This window comes from Gallus gallus, chromosome 12, assembly GCF_016699485.2.
Source record: "Gallus gallus isolate bGalGal1 chromosome 12, bGalGal1.mat.broiler.GRCg7b, whole genome shotgun sequence".
NCBI classification, from domain to species: Eukaryota; Metazoa; Chordata; class Aves; order Galliformes; family Phasianidae; genus Gallus; species Gallus gallus.
Window position 1 is genome coordinate 10,193,612 of NC_052543.1, and position 17,169 is coordinate 10,210,780.

At 47.7% G+C, this 17,169-nt stretch overlaps 1 long non-coding RNA gene across 33 annotated transcripts in view; it reads left to right on the forward strand.

The window, feature by feature from the left end:
• Positions 1-13,416: 13,416 nt before the first annotated feature.
• The window catches only part of LOC101748323, a 116,402-nt gene continuing 112,649 nt past the window's right edge, over positions 13,417-17,169 (forward strand). For 20 of the 33 annotated variants that reach the window (XR_005839362.1, XR_005839368.2, XR_005839354.1 and 17 more), the window contains exons 1-2: positions 13,419-13,591; positions 16,669-16,801. This is a non-coding gene — a long non-coding RNA (uncharacterized LOC101748323). Of the gene's footprint in view, positions 13,592-16,668; positions 16,802-17,169 lie in introns of all 33 variants that reach the window. The other 13 variants (XR_005839367.1, XR_005839370.1, XR_005839364.1 and 10 more) reach the window with 3 other exon arrangements.

A 17,169-nucleotide genomic window follows, 5' to 3' on the forward strand; every position in this document is an offset into this window, starting at 1 on the left:
GACAAAGCCTCCATCAGCTGACGAGGTGCTCTTCTCTCCCACCATCGCATTTCCAGCCCCCTGGCATTGTTTCTCTGGGGGTGATCTATGGGGCTCCTGGCTCTGCCTCATTGGCTCACAGGGGTGATGGAACATTTGGGGAGTTGGTTCTTCTGTCTGGGTGAATTTGGTGCAAGGGGAAAATGGGTGGGGGGTCCCACCTGGAGGTTTTGCTGGGAAGAGTTCTGCAGCATCCATTCTCCACTTGTCCAAGAGCAATCCGACAGCTTAAAGTGCTCCTTGGAGACACCATGAGATCAAGAGCAGCGTCAGCACCTTTGATCTCTGAAACAGCAAGGATTTGCCACGTGGAAATAAGCAGATGATCCGACAGCCCAAAGCACACACCTTACTATGAAGACGTACAAAAGCCCCTTCCAGTGATTCCGTTCACTCAGAGAAAATCTCTTCCTGACCTTGCACCTGGTGAGTGGTTTAATGCCTTGTACACAAATGGGACAGGCCACACAGCTGCTGGAGAAACTGTATATCCCACTGAGCAGCAGCCCAGGGCGGAGGGCACCTCACCTTGCTCTCTCCTTTGCAATTCACTTGGAATATGATACTGTCAATTTTTTTTTGTATTCAAAAATAGCTGAAAGGTTTTAATTTCCCAGCTTAGACCTTTTTTTCCTCATCTTTATACATCTTTTCTTTTTCTACAGCATGCCGTATTCTCCTGCAGTCAATCATACCTGCACTGGTTGGGATGTTTTCAAGCTGGGACAGGAAGGTGAATGAAGAAATGGGTGCTACAAGAAAAGGTATATTAGCGCCCGATGATACTCCTTCTAGAGAAAAAAAGTGTGTTATGGGAATTATTTTCAGGTGAGTTAACACTGAAATCCTGCCCACTTCTCCTTCCAAAGCTTGGTGCCCCTGAGAAGTATAGAGCTGGTAATTCAAGGTATTGTACGTCCTGACTAATTACATCAGTCCTGGCTGCAGCTGTCTTTTGCATTCTCACCTTAAAATGCATTGTGATGTTGCTATTCACGGTTAAACAGATGTTGTATGCTTTCCCAGTCGTGGCTATATTTTAATTTTTTTATTGATAGGAAAATAATTGGCATATCTTTGACAGAAGAACGCTTGAGGATCTTAATGGGGGAGATCAGCTAGGGAATGGCAAAATATTTTCGTCTATTCCATGTTGTTAGTGCTTTGATTAAGCAGACTAATATTTCTGACTCTGTCACTTAGCCTGAACAGCAGGGTATTTCGTTATCAGGTAATTCCCTGCCTACAGTGTCTACATAAATGGTTGTATGTAAATCATGTGGTTAATAATGCTCCATTATTGAAGGCAGATGTGGCTGCTAATTATGGAGCATCAGATGCTTGGTGAAATCACCGCAGGTATCATCCCCTGCTCAGTCGTAGGGGCTGTCCCCTGACCCAGTGGCCAAGTGGGGTACCATAGACAGCAATACGAGGGCAACCCCTCATCCCACAGCTGGATCCTGGAGTGCTGATGGGCTGCAGAGCACAGGTGGGAAGCACGGGTGGTACTGGCACACTCAGCAAGCAGCTGTGCAACCAGCGCCTTCGTCAAATATTTACCCTTTGTTTCAATCCTGACCTCCCTGCCTCTCAAGGTAAATAATTTAGTGTGAGAGCCTTGAAGGTTAATCTTGCATTTGTTTAATGTTACAGGACACTTGGCTCACTTGCAGCTAAAAGCCCTGCATGGTGGTTGTTAGTTTATTAAATCCGAGTGCCGTTTTCTTCACTCTCTTCCCTTTGGATTGTTGAAAGAAAGGATGGAGGAAGGAAGCAGAGGGAAGACTTATCTGTATGTGGCCTTTTGTTCCTGCTGCATACTCCTTCAGGAGCAGCACCCCAGGGAACTGTCACTCCACGTGCACCAGCTCAGATAGGTGCTCATCTATGCTCCTTAGATATATTGGGCAAAGCAGCTGGAATAGAAGCCAAGCACATGGAGCAGACTGACTGCTGAAGTCAGGTTGCCTTTTGTGGCCTAGCCCATCAGTCTGCATCAGACGCTCAGTGTTAGCTGCTCTCTCCCAGCTGGGGCTTATAGCCAGTGATTCATCATGGGGAAGATGCAACATTTCTGGACAGGGTGTCTCGATGCATTCAAGAGCAGACTGACTTGGTCAGCAAGCAGTGAAGAAACCTCCCCCTCAACCCCAGTCCTTGGCATTCTCTTTGGAAAGCACTGCATTTGTCTGGATGCACTCCTCACCTCTTGCAATGATAGCTGCACTCATCCACCACTTCAGAGCATCTTGTTAACTTCCTTCCCACCCTTGTTTTTAAAGGCCTCCTAAGGAGAAATTACTCTGATCTCTCTGAATCAAATAACCCCTTACATCTGGTAGCACTGGGGCTAGCTAGGGAAGAGGAGTTGTGTTGGAGGATGCTGGCAGTGTGATCACACCATTGCATAGTCACATTTTCACCTGCTCATGTGGTCCAGCACAGCTGTGACTTGCTGGTAATTACTTGCTTGTAGCTGGTGTGAGACTTCCAGTTTTAAAAGCCATCTGCTTACCTCCAGATCCCTGTTGTGTGATCTTTCATTTGGAGTTCACCTCTACAGATTATGGCAGCTTCCACGATAACAGTCCAGCTGGAGTTCCTCTTGATTCCATTCTATCTTGGCTTTGTCTCCTTTTAAAGGACATTTTGTGTCTTTCAGTGAATGCCAACCAGGAGGCTCGGTGTAGCCTGGCAGTATTTGACCCAAAGGGAACAGCAGTGTATGGTAGGCAGGAGACTGGAGTGCCTGGATGTTCATTTGTGCACTCCAAATCTGCTCAGGTAGAGATGTGATCAGAATGACCTTTCCCATGAGCTTCAAGTGCTTCAATATTAAATGGGAAATAGCACAAGATCAATGTGCCTCGTGGCTTTTTAATGCTTTAGCCTGAACCAGGAGAGACAGTAATAAGAAAAAGTCAGAATAATTTAATAAATGCTGTGTGTGCTTTTTTTTTTCTTTCTGGAGAAGACACTAAGATGTGTTTGGATTGGTGAACAGGCTTGATTTTGTTTGAGGCAGTAGTTCTGCTTAATTCCTATCTCATTCTGATACTTGTTGGCACGTGCTGTTTGGTATACAAGCATGGGGGCAGGTTTAGGGTATCTGAACATGATCTCTGCCTGTATTGCCTCCTGGAGGAATTGATTTCCCCTCTCTGCTGGGAGCTCTGGTGTCCAGTGCTGGGGCAGGAGAATAACTGCCTCTCAGTCTGCCCTCCATCCACTGGTCCTTGGGGAGGTCCAGTGTGTGCAAGCAGTCTCTGAAGGTAGGATGACCTGGGGAAAATCCACATTGTAATGGGTGCCTGCTTAATAAATGATCCTACACTGGAAGGTGTTTGAGCTGAAGGCTTTCCAAGGACAACTGGGAATTCACAGCTGTGATCTGTGTTTGGCTCCCCAGACCTTTCAATATAAGCATCCGTGGATGTGTTGTTCAGACTCTCTCATGTCAGCCTTTCTACACCACTTCCAAGGTTTAACACTTAAAATCATGACAAACACACTCTAACACCCTCATAATCTAAGCAGTTCTGATCAAACTGGAACTCACTCTCATAACACCCTGCCACCCACACCGGTGTGCTTATTGCTGCCAACCTTTTGCCAAGCTCTTAGCTTTTGTGCTAGGACAAGGTGATTGACATTGCTTTGTGTGTCTTGATAATAGAGCAATGCACCACTTAGAGAAATCAAATTCACATCAGTGTCTCCCCAACAAACCTGTTCTGTCAACTGCCTTTTTCATTTTTTTTCCCTTCCTTATTTAAGAATACATCAAGCCAGACACAGGCAGTGGCTGAAAGAAAGAGCTGATTCCCCTTATACAAACCTCTCGTGGAGAGAAGTGCCGGGCAGCCCAGCTCTGAACATGGGACTGAAAGTGTGAATGGGATTAGGGACAAGTCTGGTGGCCTAGCTCCCCAAAAGCCAAGTACTGCCTGTTAGAAAAGGAGGATTTTATTTCTGAGGTTAGAAATGCATCCATGAGTCTGGAGGAAAAAAAAACAAAAAGGCTAGAAGAGCTCAGGAATCAAAGGAAAGTTCAAAGGGTTTTTGTTTATTTATCTATCCGTGTATTTATTTATTTACTGCAGTTGGAGCTCAGAAGAGAGTGCTTGTGCTTATGTTCTTGGGCATCTTCCTTGTCCCAGCTCTGCTTTTCCTTATCGATTCTGGTCATAATGTGATTTCTCTCTTGTACAGCTGAGGAAGAAATAATGGTCTTGTGGAGATGTTTCTGAGGAAACATCTCATCAGGAAACACCAGGAAACTGCTCATCCCAGATGGACACAGCCCAGCACTGCTTGAGGCTGTCCCTTGGAGCCCTCCAGCAACTGTATTATCATGGATGCTGGGGATCAGAGCTGTACAGCAGATGGGTAAAATATGCCCAAATTTTCTCACCTCTCTTTTTCTTTTTCTTTTCAAGTGTATGGAAGTAGGATTCCCAGCAAGCAATAGGTTGCTGGGAAAGTTCATTTTTGGCTTTGCAAGAGTACCTCTCTGTTTTCATCCTGAAAAGCCTTCCCTTCTTCTCTGGAGTTGATTTGATGTGATGGAATATGTTCTGTCTTGGACCTAGGAGGTTGGTGGGGTCTGAGTGGAGAGGCAATGGCTTTAAGTTGTGCTCAGGGAGGTTCAGGTTGGATATTAGGAAACATTTCTTCTCTGAAAGAGTGGTAACGCATTGGAACAGGCTGCCCAGAGAGGTGGTGGGTGGAGTCAGCATCCCTGGAGGTGCCCAAGAAAAGGGTAGATGTGGCACTGGGGGACATGGTTAGTGGGCATGCTGGTAATGGGTTGATGGTTGGAACTGATGATCTCAGTGGTCTTTTCCAACCTTAACGATCCTATGAACTAATGATTCTATGAACTTCCACCTTCCTCTGTGGTACAGCTCTGCAGTGATGTTCTGCATGGGCATGCACTCATACTGGGGCACCAGCTGTGATTGTGCTGGGTCCAAGCTGGGCTCTGGGACGTCCTTACAGGAGAGACATTCTGCCACCTCTCCCCACTCTGTATGGCGTCCCCTCTCTATTTCCTGAGAGCTTTGGGATCGTGTGTGATGAAGGCATGCGAGCAATTATCACTGGAGCTACGGCAGGAAGCAGAGGGCTTGTTTGTTTGGTTTTTTTTTTTGGATCCAGAGCTGTTTGCTCAGCTGCATCTGTATCACTGCTAATTATTAAGGCATTTATTACCATGCTTTATTTATGTGTGTGGGTGCTTGTTTACCTTTCTGTAGAGCCTCTAGGAGGCTTTCCTGGGGGGCTTTCCCCCAGTGACAACTTACACATTGCTGTTGCTAGATGGTTTCTGGTGAGAAAAGGGTGGCACAAAACTAATTGCCATGGCAGCAACCAAGGAGGGTACCAATTGAATGGTTAAGACAAGGCAGCAGGAGTCAGGACTCTGGGTTTCTGTCCAGTAGGAGTCCAGGTGTGACCTTAGGAAAAGGACTGTAACCTGACCTTCACTGTCCTGTGCCTTTGTGAAGAGGTTATGGACTGAGGAGCCCTTGTTACATGGCCCAGAGAATGCAGAGTGTTCCAGCTCAGGATATTCTTTGATTCTTAGACATATGGGTGGGAAGGAGGGCTGAAACTCCCTTTGCCTTTCCCATAAAACCACCTCAGGCCCTACGTAGTGCATCTGAACTTGAGAGACATCTGTGTGTGTGCATGTGAAGGCCAGAAATGCTGCTAGTGATGTCCCTTCATAGTGCAGCTGCTTCCCGATCTGCCTCCTCCATCTCCTCTTTATTCCTTTACCCATTATTAGCCACCCAGAGAAACCCACTGGTGTGTCCTAACTCTGTAAGGACACATGTACCTTACAAACCCAGCTCAGCCTTTGGGCTCCTGGAAACCAGCAGCTGCAGCCCTGGAGCCAAACCCCAGCTCTAACCCTAACCTTAGCCCTGTTGCCAGAGAGAGCTGTGTTTAACTTAATGATGAGATCGCTCCTTCTCCCACCCTTTTGCCCATTGTCTTTCCAGTCTCCTTTCCCTGATTCGAATGGATCTAACCAGCCTGGCTTTGCCAGAGCATTCAGAGCCTTTGTGGCTGCGAGGCGGCATTATGCAGGAGGGACAGGATAATTTCATTCGTGTTTACATACATCTGCATTCCAAATCGGCTCCAATTTGTGCATTTGTCAAAACCAGCATGCTGATATTTTTCAGAATTTTCACTAGCTCTTCCTTTCCCTTAACCTCTTCTGTGCAGAGCAGCAAAGGGCATCTATCCGCCGGGCAGAAGTGGAGCTTACGTGCAGGAGCCGCCTGCCTGTCCCAGGGGCTGCAGGGATGCCCTTTGAAAAGCTCCCTGTTGGAAGAAGAAAGGAGGTTCTGGGGGTCCCCCACTGGGGTTTCATCACTCCTGAAGCAAGCAAAGGGCCGTGGCCATCCCTGCTTCATTGCTTGCACAAACATATGGTACAAAATGCAGCTGCAGCAGAGCCCAAGTGCTGACTGGTGATGCTGGCTGGTCCCTCCAGTTCTGTGTCTTGCTCCTTCTCGGTCATTTTACAGCACAGTGACCAGGGGATTAAATAGGCAGAATTCTGTCGAAGACCTGTAAATAATTTTAGCTGATCTTTCTTAAACAAGCGGTGTTTAGTGGCAGCTCGCCTTGCCTTCCTTTGTTGTACTGATCTGAATCTGTGGATTCATTTGGTAAAAAAAAAAAAAAGACAACTGACCTGGGCAGACTGGGGGTGTACTGGAGTTGGTGCAAATGCTTTTTCTGAGTTCTCTGCCTAAAGACTTTGGGGGTCATGAAATGGCACCTGGTTTTGTGTTCTGGTCTTGGCTGTTGAGGAATGATCCTGTAGTGAGGGAACCTGCGTAGAAAAGGTGCAGTGCAAAGAGATGATGTTCAGCTATGCTCTGCCAGGAGCTGCCAGTCTGACGCTCGCTGTGACCATAGTTCCGTTTTATTGGGATGCAGCCCTGAGAACTGACAAAATAAAACAACAGTTGGTCAGTTCCAGTAAACAGTGGTTTGGGAGGGATATGAACAGCCCTTCCTTTCAGGCCAGGAAACACAGCAAATGAGATCATAGGATCGTTTGAATTGGAAGGGACTCTTAAAGGTTGCCTGGTCCAACCCCCTGCAATGAACAGGGATACCCACAGCTCCATCAGGTGCTCAGAGCCCATCCAGCCTGACCTGGGCTGTCTGCAGGGATGGGGCACCACCACCTCTCTGGGCAACCCGTGCCAGTGCCTCAATGCCCTCACTGCAAAAAGCATTTTCCTTATGCCCAGTCTAAAGCTCCCTCATTCAGTTTGAAACCATTTCCCCTTGTCCTATCACAACAAACCCTGCTGAAGAATCTGTCCTCCTTTTCATTTTGGCCCCCTTTAGATATCAATAGGCCTTTAGATATCTTAAAGTCTTCCTGAACAGATCTTTTAACTTTTCATCTGGAGAGCAGAGCTGAAACAACAAGCCTCCTCTTTCCCCTCCTTGCAGAGTTGCTGATTGTTGTGATGATTGCCTTCATGCATAGGAATGTTAAGAATACCTTTGGCTAGTGGTCCTAATCTAGTTTAGGAGGCAGTTCCTTGATCAGCCAGGAAAGGTCCAGCTTAAAGTCCACAGTAAGGTGGAGTCAACCCCAGTCCCAGGGCTTTGAGTAGAGCTGGTTTGCTGCAAATGCCCCCAGAATGTGCAAGCATAAGGAAGAGCAAAAAGTGAGTGCTATGAGGGGTGCATTCTTTGTTGCAAAGGTGCCAAACTTCATCACAAAGCAGCAGCAGCAGATGCTCATAGAATCACAGAAACATTTAGGTTGGAAAGATCACTATGATCATCAAGTCCAACCATCAACCCGCCCTCCATGTCCACTAAACCCTGTCCCACAGTGCCACATCTATCCTTTTGTTCCTCCAGGAACGGTGACTCCAATACCCCCTGGGCAGCCTGTGCCAATGGCTCACCAGGGAGCACTTTCTGAAAGAGCCCTTTTTGGGAAGAAAGTTGCATCAGCAAGAAAGTGTTGGCATTTACCAAAGCCTTCCTTAGCTGCCTCCAGTTGCCTGTTTCATTTCTCTGTCACGGGGTGTGCCAGAGCCATCTTTTCATATGTCTGACCAGTAATTAATTAAGAAGGGATCAGGCTGATAATGCCCGGTAATCCCTTCTCTCCCATCATTTTGTTCAGTAATCCTTTTAATGCTGCAACTCGGGCTGGGGGCAGCAGAGGAGGGGGAGCTGAGCTGTGGTATGGTGCCACCACATCCCACTGCCTCCCTCCCTACATCGCCCAGAGGAGGGATCCTAACCTGGAGAAGCTTACAGGGTACGTTGAGGGGGAAGAATTCACCTGTAGGGTGAGGGGAACGTGGGAGGACATGGCCATGGGGAGAGCAGAGCTGCTGCTGGGTGTGGGGGTGGTCAGAGACTGTGGGCCTTGGGTGGGAGAGGGTTAGGAAATAGAAAAGCCAGTGTTTGATGTGCCAGTGACAGCTGTGACAGCCCTGCACTTCCATCTGAATTAGCCACCATCAGTGCTGCTGCTGCTGACCCTCCTTTCCTGCCAGGTCAGGAGAAAAATGGAGGGTGTTGCCAGAGCGTACGGCAAAGTGTTTGGGCACTGATAAAGTGCATCATATCAACATCCCATTGATGGGAAATTCTTTCCCCTTGCACAGCCCAGCATTCCTGTCTCCCTCTGACTCAACCTCTTTAAATACTTTCTTTCCTGACAGCTGGAGAGAAGACGTGAACCTGCCGATTGCAGGGACTAAGTGGGTCTGAAGGGCCTTTTGTTTGATCAGAGCTGTGGTTATTACCCCTGACAGTCACAGGCGGGGAAGTCTCCAAGGTGTGTTTGACTGAGTTAAGGTGCCTTTGATGCAAACTTCTCTTCATCCCATTTAAACGGGGGATCATTTCCATTCACAGTGAGGGGAAGCTAATGCAGTGCCAGGCAGCAGCAGCAATGCAGCTGGTGCAGCGGGATGCCTTCACCTACCTGGAAGCGTGGTCTTGTCTTCCTGAGGTTTGGGAACGCCTCTCTGAGTCGGATGGAGGTTTGCCCCATGGTAGCACATCTTGATGGAGAAGCCCCAAAAATGCATGCGGTGCTTTAGAGATGGAACGAGGGCCATTTTCTACCTAAATCCCTTCTCTGTGTGTGTTTAATAACACAGATGTCTATAAAGCAAATGCCAGCTGATTATCAGAAAACATATTTGCTGAGCTTGAACAACTTTGTAATAATCAAACACCACAGATAAACACTGACTATATGGTTTCGTAACTTCAGAGATTGGGTTTATAATCTGTTGCGTAGCAAAATAATAAATAAGCATACTGCAAACCCTCCAGATGACTGCAAATGTAAATGGAGTCCCTGGAGCTGCTGCTGTCTTGTGGCTCCCAGCTCACTCTTTTGGGGATCATAGAATCACAGAAAGTCTGAGGTTGGAAGGGACCTTAAAAATCTTTGAGCTCCAGCATCCTACCATAGGAAGGATGGCCACTCATTAGATAAGGCTGTCCAGGGCTGCCACCAAGGATGGAAGTGGAAATCAGTTCTCTGGGTATTGAGCACTGTGTTCAAAGTGATTGTTGGGTGTTTCTAATTCTTCCCTCCTATAGCTGTGGAGGGTCTCTCCCCCAGGTCACAGCCTGACCAGGACCCAAAAGGTGGGAGCCTTCCTCCACCCACTCCTCACCTTGCTGAGGCACAGTTTGCAGTGTTGGAGGTGAGTGTGGGTTTTTGCTGATCTGCTAAGCAATTCCTAACATATTCTTAACACAAAAACTTCTAGCTAAATGGGCATCTTCTGGTCTGAATGGGGCTGTTTTCTTCTAACTAGACACCTGTGGATGCCTTTGGCCAAGACCTCTCTGTAGGAGCTCACAGGCTTCAGCTCACCCACTCTTTGTGCTAAACCCTGGCTCCGCCGTGGGCTTTTTTTCTTCTATGCATCATTTAAAATAGCACAGAAAGTTAAGCATCTGTTTTAAAATAGCTTTGTTAAAAAAAAGAAAAAAAAAAGCTTACTCCCCATGGCAATCAAAGAGAGAAAGAATAACCTCCCAGCAGCATCTGCTAAGTTACAGGCGGAGAGAATCGTGTACGGAATAAATGTGGGTCCTTGGCTTGACACTTCTGATGGGGTCAAGTTTTCCCTGCACTGTAATGAGGTCTTGTTAGGAAAGTGGGAGTGGCGAATGATGCTCTTTTCTCTTGGATGTCTGCATTTCAAGCTACCTGCAGAAGGAGTGCGGTTGGGGATGGGAAGGAGAAAAAGAATCAGTGTTTCAGATATTTCTACGTTGGGCTGTGATGTTCTGAGGTGACAGCAGTGGATGAAGAAAAGATGGGGGCAGGAGTAGCAGGGGGCCAGGCGAGCTCTGCGAACAATGCACATCTTCCCCCCTTTCTTTTCTGCACCAATCTTTGTTGGTGCTTCTGTTAGATGTTTCAGCTTCAGGTTTCCGTGATGAGGGACCTGGGAGATGTGTTGGCAAAAGCTTTGCATTCCTGGCAGTGAGGAGACTATACAGATCTGGGGGCTCTTGTGGTATCTAAGTGGATGGGGAGGGGGAAGGACTCCAAACTTTCAATCAATCCCTGCCAGCTCTTTCCCATTTGAGAGGAACGAGGCTTGCCTTGTTAAAGGCAAAACGAGAGTGAGAATGGGCAGCATGCCAAGAGCCATTTGAGAGGCAGGTGAGACTTTCTGAAGGAAGAAATATCCATTCCACTTTAAATTGAAGTGTGTTAAATAAGGATGCTGTTTAGAGCTAATAAGGCAGGCAGCGAGCTGGAGAGCACAGCTGGGGTTACGGCTCTTGGAGCTGGATTTGGCCGCCGCTCTCATCGTGTCCATGGAAATGAGCTCCAGGCAGGTGTTGCCCTAATTCCTGGCGATGCACAGCGGTCAGCATGGTTTGCTTGGCTTTGTGGGGTATTTTTTTTTGTGCAGTTGAGTCCTAAGGCGCGAGTCACGGGGGCTGCACAGGGCTGAGTGAGAGCACACGGGGGGTTGGGGCTGGGTTGGGCGCTGCAGCATTTGGGCTTTCCAGAGAGAGGTGGGGAAAGCTGGCATAGCACCTGCATTTCTTTGGGTTTTCTCTACCTGAAGGCCCTAACTCTCAGCATGAGAACTACTCTGCTTTTATTTTATTTTTAATTTCTCTGCTTTTCTAATACGCTGCAATGTAAAAGAATAGATGCAAATTATCACATAAATCCAGGTTGAAGGGTGCCACCAAAGGGACAGGTACTGTGCAGTAATTAAAGAGCATGAGATGTTCGTTAGAGTGCTCTAACGAACTGCCAACTGCTATTCCTTAAATATGCAGTAATTACTGTAACTGGGCACAGTTTGGCCTGGAATTCAATAAGGCCTTGCTGAGGAGTCCATTAGATCACCAGGACGTCAGATCTAACAGCAGTGCCTGTTTGCCTGCACGCTGGTATCATAGAATCATAAAATGGCTTAGGTTGGAAGGGACCTTAAAGGCCATCAAACTCCAACACTGCTGTTGTGGCCAGAGATACCAGCCTTGGTCTTCTGCTGTTGTTTCACCCTAGAAGTCAGGGCAGTGCTGCCCAGTCAATGGGAGAGGGAATGGGACATGAGCTGATACACAGCTGGTGGCTCATGCTGGGGCTCAGTCCCCACTGTGCCATGGCTTATTCCAGTGCCCTGACGTGCTCCATGATTTCCCAAGCAGAGAAGCGAGGTGTAGGAGTGGGGATCTGTGATTTTTTTTGAGTGTTGCAGGCAAGCCCTATGCTCTTCGCACTCTCTGCACAGTGCTAGAGGAGCTTGCAGTGCCCTTGTGCCTGTGTTACCCATGCTATGTATCAGGTTGTTGAGCTCCCTTCCTCACCGAGCATTCCTATCACCATTGTATGCATCACCCTTTCATGTCAAGAATGAGGAAATGCACGCGGGTGATTTATCTTATGACAAAGTCAAGAAAGACTCATTGGAAAAAATGCTATTTCCATCCTAGCTGGTGGGCCGGAAAACATTGTCTGCCAAAGACGTGTTTCCTTTAAACATTACAGAGCCTAGGAAATGACACAAGGGATGGGACGCTGCCTGGGCATTGCTCTGCGGTAAGTCAGGCTCCCAGGGCGAGGGCTGGCTGGCAGCGGGGGCTCACACCATTGCAGATACTTCGGGTTGAGAACTTTATTGGATATTTTTGGCTGACGTCTACATTCTGGCTGCAGCATCCCTGTGTTTGGCAGTGATAAGCCCCGGTTGAAGATCATGACGTGCTGTTCGGTTTCAGATCCATGCTTCCCAGCACCACTCCTACAATTGGGTGTTGTTGTATTGTCTGCCTCTCCCCTGGGAATGGAAAACAAAACTGAGGGACATTGTTGCACAAGTTCCTGCTCTCCAAAATGGAAAAACAGACTTGGGGTCTGAAACAATTTCAGTCGCTCACTTAATTCCATTGTGCATGAGAGAGGAATGGGCACTTCAGAAGAAATGCTTCTTTTAATTGCAAACTAGCTTTCCACGATAATTCATTTTTTCCTCCTGAACAAGATTTCGCCCTGCCCTCAGCACCACAGCCTTTGGATCTCACTGGCAGGCTTCATGGGATTATCCTCGCTCAGGGAGGGGGCCCTGCTTCTCCAGGAACACCTCTATCTTCCCACTGCTTGAGTGGCGCTCGCCTGATCTTTCAGACACAATAATCTAAGCAGCCCCGCATCATTGGAGCCCAATTTAATGCCAAGCTGTAAATTGAAGGATCAGAAGCACCAAGCCACAATGAAATCCTGCTCGCAGATTAGGGAGTCCTGGCCGAGCAGCCCTAGAAATTGAACTAGGGGACTGGACAAAATCAATTTGTTTCACCCAAAGGGCAGAGCTGCTACTGAAATGCATAAAAAAGAGAAGGGCAGAATCTCCCATTACCACGCACCTAAGTAGGGGGATGAGACATTTAAAAGTGCAGCCTGACCTTTTCTAGCTAAAATGTCCCAAACACTGACTTGACTCCCTGTCTGCTTCCTTTATTTCCTTTTTATTTTCCTCCCCCCGCCTTCCCACAACTTGGGTGGTATTTTTAGGCTCTCTAGCCTAAGAAGATGTAATGATGGTCCTGAAAAGGGAATTGGCTTCTATACAAACCCTGGAGCAGAGCTGGCCCAGCTGCACGTCCCTTCCTTGGCATGCAAGCCGGGCACGTAATGCAGTGTAGATGTTCTTGGAAAGGGAGGGGATGTCTGGAGCAGGGCTCTCCTGGAGGACTGGGGTGTGAGGGGGACCTCACTGGTGGACCATGGTGGAGAAAGAAGGGCACTGGGCTTAGAAGTATTGAGAAAAAGTGTGTTGTGCCTTCCTTCTACCTAGTGCCTTATGGATTATCTCCCCTTCACAGGAGAAATTGATGGTGTGGAGCTCAAGCATGTGCTCATTTCACACTCTCTGTAGCAGCTCTGTTGTGGAGGAAGGTGAGGAGAAAGAGAGGCCACTCTGCGAGCCATGAGCTGTGCGCTCGGAGCTCCAGAGGCTGCTCCTGGGGCAAGTCTCCACTCAGGGTAAGTAGAAAAGCAAGTCCCTGTGCCTTGAAGTGCCAGCATAGGAACAAAAGCTCTTCAGAAGCATGGGTAACATTGTGGCTCTTCTTCAAGGGGAGTAGTTCATGCACTACCATGAAGAATGCAGCCATGAGGAAGATGTGGGGTGTTCTGCTGCTCGGCACAGCACTGCTCACATTGATCCTCTGTGGAACAATCCATGCTCCTTGGGAAAGCAGTGCTATTCCTGCTCCGAACTGTGACCCTACAACTGGATCCTTGATGGGTGAAGAACAAGCAGTTCACCTAACGAATTGTGCATACACATGCATGCATACTCCACACTGGCAAGCACCTTTCAGATGCATCCTGTGCTGAGTACCTCCAAACTGCATTATCCTTGGAAATCTCCCCTGTCTCAAGAGCTTGCAAGCAATAGTGAGTGGCCCTGGCTCCAGTATTGATACCTGTTCTGCAATCAACTCTGCCATCAGTTCTGGTTTTGATATTGTTTTCAGTTCATTAACCATGGCTGGAAGGAGGTGGCTTGCCACATGGCAGTCAGCAAAGCAGAATATCAGATGTGGCTTGATCAAATTCAAAGCAGTACGAGATGTGGAACAGATTACAGGCTGGATCACATAAGCCACAAGCCACATTAAAAGTATAAGAACTACAATAGATATTCTGCTCTCACACTTCAACACGATCCTGAATGAAAGGATTTCCCTTGCCTCCAGCCCTTCTCTCCCCCAAAAAAGGATTTCTGTCTCCAGGAAATGCAATCCTGTTGCATGAAGTACCTTGGGTACTGTGAGCATCTTTGCATAACAATGTCATGTCAAACAAATTCCCTCCTGCTCCTTGTCTACTGCCTGATGTATTGTGCCCCAAAACAGTTTTGACTACCTGCCACCTGATGGCTATGAAATTAACAATTGCAGAGGCAGCTGTGAAATGAAAATTAAAGTGGGGTGGGAGAAGGAGGGGAAAAGCCAACGTTCAGGTGCTGAATCTGGGAGAATGAAAGAAGAGGAAGGCCAGGTGGGAATGGGGTCTGTCCTCCCCTCTCTGAATGGGAAACAACATCTATCAAGTGCTGTAAAGATGGGCAATGGTGTGGAAGGGCTTTCTGATTAAAAGAGTGGTGAGGCACTGAAGCAGACTGCTCAGGGAGGTGGTGGAATCACTGTCCCTGGAGGTGTTCAAGAGTGGATGTGAGACTGAGGGATGTGGGTTAGCGGGTATGGTGGGATGGGTTGACAGTTGGACTTGATGATCTTAGCGGTCCTTTACAACCTTAATGATTCTGATTCAAGGTCAGGCTGGATGGGCTCTGAGTACCTGATGGAGCTATAGGTGTCCCTCTTCATTGCAGGGGAGCTGGACCAGGTGACCTTTAAAGTTCCCTTCCAACTTGAAGGATTCTATGATTCTATGACTAATGGCTGTTAATCAGTTCATTAGTAATGCTGGTTAGAGTTGTCAGAGGGGGAAGATTTGCTCTTCCCTGAGAATTAAAACCCTTCCCCAGCTGCAGACCCACCACTAGCAGTGAGTGTGTTTGTGGGAGGAGGACAAAGAGGATGTTTTGGACCTGAATGCCAGATGTTGTGGCACCGCAATGGTTCTGAGCACTCACATCCTCCTGGGTGCTGCGTCGGGTCCCTGGGAAATGGGGACTTGGGGCTCCACAGCATTTCCAGTGCAGATGTAATTAAAGCCTTCCCCGGCTGCCACGGAGCATATGGGACATGTTAGCAGAGTAATTAAATTTTGTGAAGTGAGTCTTTGCTGGAGAGCTGGAGGGTGGGTCGGTGAGAGGCAGAGGAAAAGGAATGTGTGCACCCGTCATCGGGAAGGAGCACTGCCCCTGGTCCTAACATCTCCTTCTGCCATGAGCTGGGGAAATAATTAAGTGGCATCTCATTTGCATTATATATTGGGTTTGTACATCTAAAAAGTACTGAGGAAGTTGATCAGACTGCACAGGCATACTAGGTGCAAAAGGATGGTATTTGTATGTATGTAGGAATTTCATCTTCTATTTCTTCTCACTTAGAGTGAGAAAAGGCTTGATTTTTTAGAAGAAGGTAAAAGTGTTAAATCAGTTCAAACAAAATTTCTTCCAGACTTGAATGAGTTATTTGCATCTGTACCAGTTAGAACGTCATCGTATTTTGTTTCCCCCCAAAACTGAGATTCTCCTCGAATCTCAACGTACAAGTCATACTGTTTTCCTTCTCCATATCTCTTGGTCCACCTATCACATCTTGTATTCCCCCAGCACTGTGTTTGTGTCACTCTTACAAAAGAACCCATTCTTATAACCACCCAGTTTCACGCAGTGATGACTGCTGAGGTTATCAATACATGTGACGGATCTCTCTCTTCCTGAGGACATATCTACAATGACCAACTCTTGTCTCTGTTCAAGATGCTGGGGGAGCAAACAGCAGACTGGGAAGGCTGGAAAACGGTGACAGACCACCAACCTCTCTGAAGTGATTGCTGGTTCTGGAGCTTTTATTTTAGGCAGTGGTGATGGAAGGGTGGTTTCACCAGCAGCTTCTGTGCTGTTGGGCCATGTTGTTTGCTATTCAGAGTGAGCACGTGGCAGCTTCCGAATAGCGCAAGCAGCTGTGTTTGAAGAAGTGCTCTCTAATTACACTCTTGCTTGACAAACATGAGAGCCCATTGTGTTGGCCCCAACCAGCTGTTGGATGTCCCTTGCAACCCAAACCAGGCACTGGAACACATGCTCCTTTGGCAACTCCTTCTGCCCCAAAGGGCACTGCCCCATGTGCATGCTCTTAGAGTGGCACGTTCCCTTCTGGGCATCCAACAAGGGCTCATGAGCCCTAGTGCTGAGTGTGTCACTGATAGGTAGTTTTGCTTCTTTTACAGATCATAAAATCATTAAGATTGGAAAAGACCACTGGGATCATCCAGTCCAACCGCCAACCCATCCCTACCACGTCCGCTGACCATGTGTCTCAATGCCATACATCTGCGGCTCTTGAACACCTCCAGGGATGGTGATTCCACCCCCGCTCCCATGTGGCCTGTTCCAATGTATCACTACTCTTTTTGTTTAGGAGGAGCAAACTGTTGGATGCACGGAGGCTTTTCTGGATGAGGAAAGCTGGAACTCCTGCACCTTGCTCATGCAAAGCTGAGGTTCATCATTTCCCCTGGAGCCATTCTGGAGCCCTGCTTCTTCTGTAGAGTGTGAGTACTGGCACTTCTGTAAGTCTTGTGAGTTGTGAAACACAGCTGAGAAATGCAAGGGAAGGGAGAGGGGGTTGAGCTGGGACTTTGTGTCTGGAAGTCCTTTGGAAGTGCAGGCTCCTCAGAACTGCTGAGGTGGGGAAAAATAGGTCCAAGACAGCAATGTTTTCCTGGTGCAATAGAGTAAATGCTCTACCATGTTGTCCACGGTACCCAGAATCACCGCAGCTAGGCCAGACAAATAAACCCACAACACATAGGTAAATCCCTTCTTTTATCCTCCTCTAAAAATGCTGATGAGGGAGGAGCAGGGCTCCAAGTCAATGAGTGATACTGAAAAATGGAGTCGCAAAACCACTCGTTCCTAA